General features: G+C 43.1%; 1 long non-coding RNA gene across 2 annotated transcripts; it reads left to right on the top strand.

Moving 5' to 3' along the window:
• Positions 1-1,517: 1,517 nt before the first annotated feature.
• Positions 1,518-6,446, top strand: LOC149120795 (uncharacterized). Of its 2 annotated transcripts, none has more exons than XR_016225480.1 (2): positions 1,518-1,716; positions 3,758-6,446. It is a non-coding gene; the product is annotated as an uncharacterized LOC149120795 (long non-coding RNA). The 2 variants fall into 2 exon arrangements; XR_016225479.1 differs by lacking the exon at positions 1,518-1,716 and adding an exon at positions 1,727-2,274.
• The last annotated feature ends 244 nt before the right edge of the window (positions 6,447-6,690 follow it).

The raw sequence follows: 6,690 nt of genomic DNA, 5'->3' as shown, positions 1-6,690 counted from the left end.
ACCCGGACGGCTCCTTTCTAGAACAGAGCCAACTCCTGACGGTATTAAGTCACACCCTAGACCAGATTGACAGATGTAGCACTTGAAGAGCTTATCAGATACATGGGATTAACAGATGCCAATTTACCTCGGAATCAGCCCTTAAGATGTTCGGATCCGGCTGAAGAGCCCATGAGAGTATTTTAGGCATGGAAAGCCAAGACACTCTGGAAAAAAAAAAAAAACTAAATGAAAGATCTCTGCGAGTGAGAGAGATCCCAGTGGAAAGAACATGCCATCAAAGGAGGAGGTACCCTTCTCTGAAGGGAATTTCCACTTTGACTATGACCTTGTCTAAATAAGATGGGAGTTGGCAAACTCAAAAGGCTTCCCTAACCTAGGCAACTCAATAGCCTAGGGTGATTACTGACCCCAGAAACAAGAGTGTCAATTTCTTAGGAGTCACTGTGCACTTCCTCCTCATGTAGGATCTCTGCCCTTCACGTGTTGTAAAATGTGAATTCTTCCTATAACTAGTACTCAAACAGTACTTGACGCTTTGTGTTTCTGTGTGGGTGCAAACAGTTGAAATCTTTACTTACTATATACTATATTGATCTTCTGTATATAAAGATAATTGAAAATGAATCTTGATGTGAATGGAATGGGAGAGGGAGCGGGAGATGGGAGGATTGGATTGCGGGAAGGAGGCAAGTTATGGGGGGAAAAGCCACGGTAATCTATAAGCTGTACTTTGGAAATTTAGATTTGTTAAATAAAAGTTTAAAAAAGAAAGAAAGAAAGATCAGTGCCCATATGGGCTGTTGGCGATGCAGGCTGGGGCTTTAACCCGCTGTGCGAAAGAGCCGTCCCCAATAAATAAAATCTTTAAAAACGAAAATACAATCAACTTTCTAAAAAAAAAAAAATCCGAAGAAAGCGAGGAGGTGGTATGTTAATTAGCGTGACTGTGGTGGTAACAAGAAAATCAATCCTTTTAAAAAACACTTTTTATTACAGATATGTTGATTGATTTGAAAGGCAGAGTTCCAGAGAGGGAGAGAGAGGTCTTGCACTCGCTGTTTCACTCCCCAAATGGCCACAACAGCCAGAGCTGAGCTGTTCCGAAGCCTGGATCCGGAGCTTCTTCTGGGTCTGGGTCTGGGTCTCCCACACACACAGGCCCAGGGCCCTGCCCGAGGACTTGGGCAAATCCTCTACTGCTTCCCAGCCATAGCAGAAAGCTGGATCGGAAGACCGGGGCCCCTACGGGATGCAGGCACTGCAGGCCTCTCTCTCTCTCTCTCTCTCTCTCTCTCTCTCTCTCTATCACTATGTATCTCTCTCTACCTCTCTATCCCTATCTCTATCTCTCTGTATCTCTCTCTACCTCTATGTCATCACTAACTCTACCGCTCTGAACTCTGCCTTCAAACAAAGAAAAAAGAAAAAAATATCCCTGCCCTGCTGGAGCCCGAAGGAATCCCTCCCTCGCTCCTGATTGGACAGTAAGAGCAAGAGGGCGGGCCTGAGGTAACCTTAAGCGATAGAAGATTTCATGAGGAGCTTCATTGCTTTCTGCCTTCCTCCTCCTCCCGGGGCTCCCTCCCCCACTCTTTTGCTCTCCTCATCTCCATTCCTATACCACTGGCCAGGAGAAAGGGAGAGGGAAATTCCACAGGTCTCTCCACCCAGGGAAAAGCTGTTACCTGTTACCTGTTAACCCTTTCCAACCGGGTAAAAAGTTTTCCGTCTTTGCAACTTATGGTAGCTCTGGTGCGTCTTAAGTTTTTTGTGAACTATTACTGTTGCTAAGCTTTGATTGCCTGAGGACTAAATCTGGAAAAGAGCTAAAGTTAACTATCTGTTGTAATTGACTGAGTGTCTGCAGTAGTCCTAATTGATCTGGCTTTGGTTAAATTATAGGAGGTTCCCAACACTCTTGGTAAAACGGCGCACCTACCCAACCCCACGATTAGTCCTGCCAGGCCCCGGTGTGTGCAGTCTTCCCTGTAAATGGGGGAACACAGCCTTTCTCTGCACTCCAAATATCTCTAGGCAGAGCCCCCACCCCAGGGCTGCTTCTTTTTCCTCTCCTGGAGGAATTTCCAATTCAATACCACTGCTGACCTTACCTAAGGGAGCCAGAACCTTAAGCCATTAACCCTTTCCAAACTGATGGGTTTTTCTCTTTGCAGCTAATAAAAACCTAAACAATGGGTTCATATGCTGATAATCAGCTCTTTTCTGTGCTGCTGTCCCTGACTCATCTGAGAGCGTTCACCTGTCTTGAAGGTTTCGCGTTTTTCTATTGCCATTATGAGTCTTGATTGGAAAAACTACAGCACGAAGTTTGTTTACATTGTTTATCTGTTTTTAATGTCTAAGTAATTACCCAACTGATCAGAAATGTACTAATTTTGGCTAAATGGTTTGACTCTCTGACAGCTTAAATTCTAAACTGAGTCTTCCAACTTTGGGCTTCCAGTCGGATCCCTGGAACTCTCAAAGGACGAGACTCTAAATTTGTTAAAGTAACAGCTGCTTGGGTCAATTCAAATTATATAAAATATATTAAAATGTTATAAATGGTGTCAGACCTATGCTGTATTTATGTTATTGCTTTCCAGCTAAAGCGGTCTTATAAAAATAAGAGTAAAATTCTGTGTATACAAGCCTTTATGTTGTTAACTAAAGTAAGCCAATGCAGATTGGTTCAGAAAATTGAGGTAATGCAAACGCCCTTCAGTTTGCTCAGTGGCTTGCTTGCTCAGTTTTACATGTCTTTGATATGCTTTAAACTTGTTTCTCTTAATGAGGAAGATCTTTTCAAAGTTGTAAACATGCACTAATGTTTGCTGTCCAGGAGGTGTTATCCTCGTGTTACTTAAAAATATAAAAATGTAATTTTAACTTTTATTTCAGATAATGGTGTGGTATTCATTAATAACTCAGTGTCTTAAGTCATCTAGGCATCAGTGCTAAGTAAAACTTGGAAAAATATATTATATATACTTTTAACATCTCAAATTCAATAAAAAAAAAACTGAGTTTGTTAACATGTATTCTCATAGGTTGTCCATACATGACAATTCAAGGCTATGTAAAAAAAAAAACTACGGGTATAAAGTTTCAAAAGGTGTAAACAAGTCATAAAAAGTTTTAAAATGTTTATAATTTTAAAATATTATTTACAGAGTTAAATGCTAATACCAAAATTACACTGACCTAAAGTTAAAGTCTAATCTTCTGTTATAACAATGGAGTTTAAAAAAAAATATACTAATGTTAGTAAATATCTAAAAATGGTCTAAATCATAAATCTTGGAATCTGTTTCTGCAAAAACTGTAACGTCTATTTTAACAGTGTCTGCTTAATCGATTACTCTGCCATTTCTAGAGTTAGGTCCTGTAAGCTCTTTTTGACTCTGTTAAATAAAACTCTTATATACAAGGTTTTTTTTATTTCTGGTTTATTCGACAACAAGAGACATAAAATTCATGTTAATCCATTGTGTACTCTACTGTCTCTGTTAAGTTATGGTTATGTGGCAGATGCTAAAAAACTGGGTTCCAGAAACCCAAGAAAGCGCTAGTGTCCACAGGCTACACGGTAAATACCCGGAAGCCAAAGGATGGCAGAGACCTCTGCCACAATTTCTCCTCTAAGTCAGGCTACACAGTAAACACTGGTTAAACTGCCAGTTAAATCTAAAAGCCCAGAAAGTCAGGCTAGAGACCCAACTTGCTGCCTCACTTCTCCTCTTTTCTCTTCCAGAAGGGAAGTTACTACTGTTCTGCAGGACTCTCCACTGTGACATACGGTTTGATCCCCAGACCTTATTTAAGGGATGACTGACCTTTTCTGTAATAATGCCTGGCCACAGTATAGGGCCCCAAACAACATAAAAAAAAAGGGGGGGGGGTTAAACTACTAGATCAATTTTTCAGTGTACGCGTTAAATGGGCAGAACTCCCCTTTTAAACCAAACTAAAAAATAGATAAAAAGTTAAACTGACGACCTCAAAGTATACAAACAGGTCACCACAGTTGATCTTACCTAAAGGGTCATAGTTCTCCTCATGGGCACGGTCTTAACTCACAGGAAAATACTAAGTGTCAGAATTTGCCCATGACCATAATTTTTCTAGCTCACCCTGATATTAAAAAATCTCCAAAAATCAGGGTTGGGTTGGGCACCCCCCTTGACTGGCATCATAGAGGCTGCCTCCATGGTCCACTTTATTAGAGACCAGTGGAATGAGGAGCAAGCTAGCAGCAGGAGCAATGTAGGGATGGGCAACAGGCCAATCAATGGCTGCTTTACACGGTGATCTGCCATCAAGGAGACCCAGCAAGGCCAGTGCACCCCAAACCTGTGCACCTGTTGCTGATATAAGGAGCCAGGGCATTGGGCAAGCAGCTGTTGTAACAGCAAATGCCTTCTGTCAGCCCTGCCAAGAGCACGGCCACTGGACACGGAACTGCCCTGGGTGTCGAAGGACTCCTGGTTCAGAACCGCTGACCCTGTGGCCCCGAGCTAAAAAGCCTTTGGCTCTGCCCAGCCTCTGCCCAGCTTCCAGCTCCAGCCACTGCTATTGAGGGGATGGCCTAGGGTCAGTAAAACGTAAGTTGCCTATTTCTATCAGCCTCCTATTTAACTCTCCTAGTCCAGCCATGTAATGCAAGTCAACAGGGTGCCTCCCTTAAAGGAGATTTGCATCTCTTACAATTTTCTTAACAGCACCCCATGGATAGGTCTGGGCCTCACACACCCTGCCAGGCCTTAAAAGTCTATCCAATAGTCCAGGGGGAAGTGGTCCCCTCCACTCCTGTACTGAAACTATAGATGCTTCTCCTTACACCGTGTGTTTTTAATGCCCTTATTTGTTTTGTCTCTAACAGACTAAAAGCTGTTAACTCCAAATGGTCACCAGGCAAGACTTCCAGCCCATTCCACTGGACGACCTGAGCAGCCCTCTGGACCAAGCAGTACAGTCTCTCCAAGGCCACTGTTGCACACCATAAGACAGGTAGCAAGAGGAAATACCCAAATCCCCCTCGACGCCCACATGCCAGCTTCGAAGAAGTTACAGAAGATGGAACTCCATCCATAATCCCAAAGAAGAATTTTGGGTATTACCTCTTGAGGGAAAAATATTAGGCAGAAAGTCAGTTATGAGCTTATGTGTGTGTGACATAAAGGCCTAATGTGTCCACCATATGCATCTGCATCTCAGTCATCCTGACAATGTTTCATGGGCAGCCCGGCCTTTACATCCTGCCCTGCCCCCTTCTACCTGATAACCTGCCAGGTGGAGATCCTTCTGCCTGACAAATCTTCCACAATCTCCCAGATGCAGCCCAGTATCTGCATTTCAGTATTACAGAACAGGCGGGGGTTGGATCTCATTCTCATAGGTGGGGGGTGTTATGTGCGGCCCTAAAGGAAAAATATTGTTTTTATGCTGACTGAACCCAGGTGGTTAGAAACTTCATGGCCAAACTCAGAAAACGACTGGAAAAACGGCAACAGGAGAGGGAAACTCAACAGGGATGGTTTGAGTCATGGTTCGGCCAGTCCCCATGGCTTACTACTCTACTGTCAGCCCAAACAGGACCCTTAATTATTCTACTCCTAATTGTAACCATAGGACCTTGTGTGTTAAATAGACTCATCACCTTCTTGCGGAAACAAGTTAAAAATGTTAAACTCATGATCATAAGACAACAGTATGTCACATTAAAAGATACAAAAACAAATCTCTAAGATTAGAGATCCTCACAACAAGGAGTGGGGAATGAAGAGTTAAAATTGTATATGTGCGGGTGTAAAAAGTTAAGCTTAAGCTTACAGGTTTAAACCTTCCTGGTACAGCTGTAAAAAGAAGACAGAGTGAAGTAGCACCTTGACAGCAGGGACTCCATTTTGGAGCACTTGAGACTCCATTCTGAGAAAGCACCCCCCACCGTGAGACTCTGGTCTGAAACTATGATCTCAAATAGTCGGACAATAGCAGTGCACTACATCACCCTTGGCAACACACAAAAACCCCCTAGCATGATTGCTCAAGCTTAAAAGTAGAAAGGTTGCACCTGGGTTACCTGGGCTAATAATGAAGATGTGATTTGTCTGTGTCTTACATTAATGTCAAGTCCTAATTGCTGATTGTAATATTGTAACTGATGTTGTCAAGATTATGATAAATATTAATTTCACTTAGGTTTTAGGTTATGTTGACCCCAGTAACCATATAGTCTTTTGATTTTATGTACTCTCTTTTGATTTTAGCAACTGTGTATAGCAACCGTGCATAGCAACCATGTATTCCCCCCTTCCCGGTTTTGCGGTTTTTGCCTTTATAAACCCTAACCTTTGGTTATTCGGGGCTGCTCTGTTCATGTATGATCAGACAGCCCCAGCATGCTGGATAATCAATAAAGCTTCCCCTTGCTGTTTGCATAAGAGATGTCTCTTGGTGACGTTTTTCGGGCAGTCGACTCTAACAATAGAGAGGTAGAGAGAGATACATAGTGATAGAGAGAGAGAGAGAGAGGCCTGCAGTGCCTGCATCCCGTAGGGGCCCCGGTCTTCCGATCCAGCTTTCTGCTATGGCTGGGAAGCAGTAGAGGATTTGCCCAAGTCCTCGGGCAGGGCCCTGGGCCTGTGTGTGTGGGAGACCCAGACCCAGACCCAGACCCAGACCCAG

The sequence above is a fragment of the Oryctolagus cuniculus genome, chromosome 18 (assembly GCF_051225735.1).
Source record: "Oryctolagus cuniculus isolate XC-2025 breed Fujian yellow rabbit chromosome 18, ASM5122573v1, whole genome shotgun sequence".
Taxonomy (NCBI): Eukaryota; Metazoa; Chordata; class Mammalia; order Lagomorpha; family Leporidae; genus Oryctolagus; species Oryctolagus cuniculus.
The sequence above is the reverse complement of the archived record's forward strand: the minus strand, read 5'-3'. Positions and strand labels throughout refer to the sequence as shown.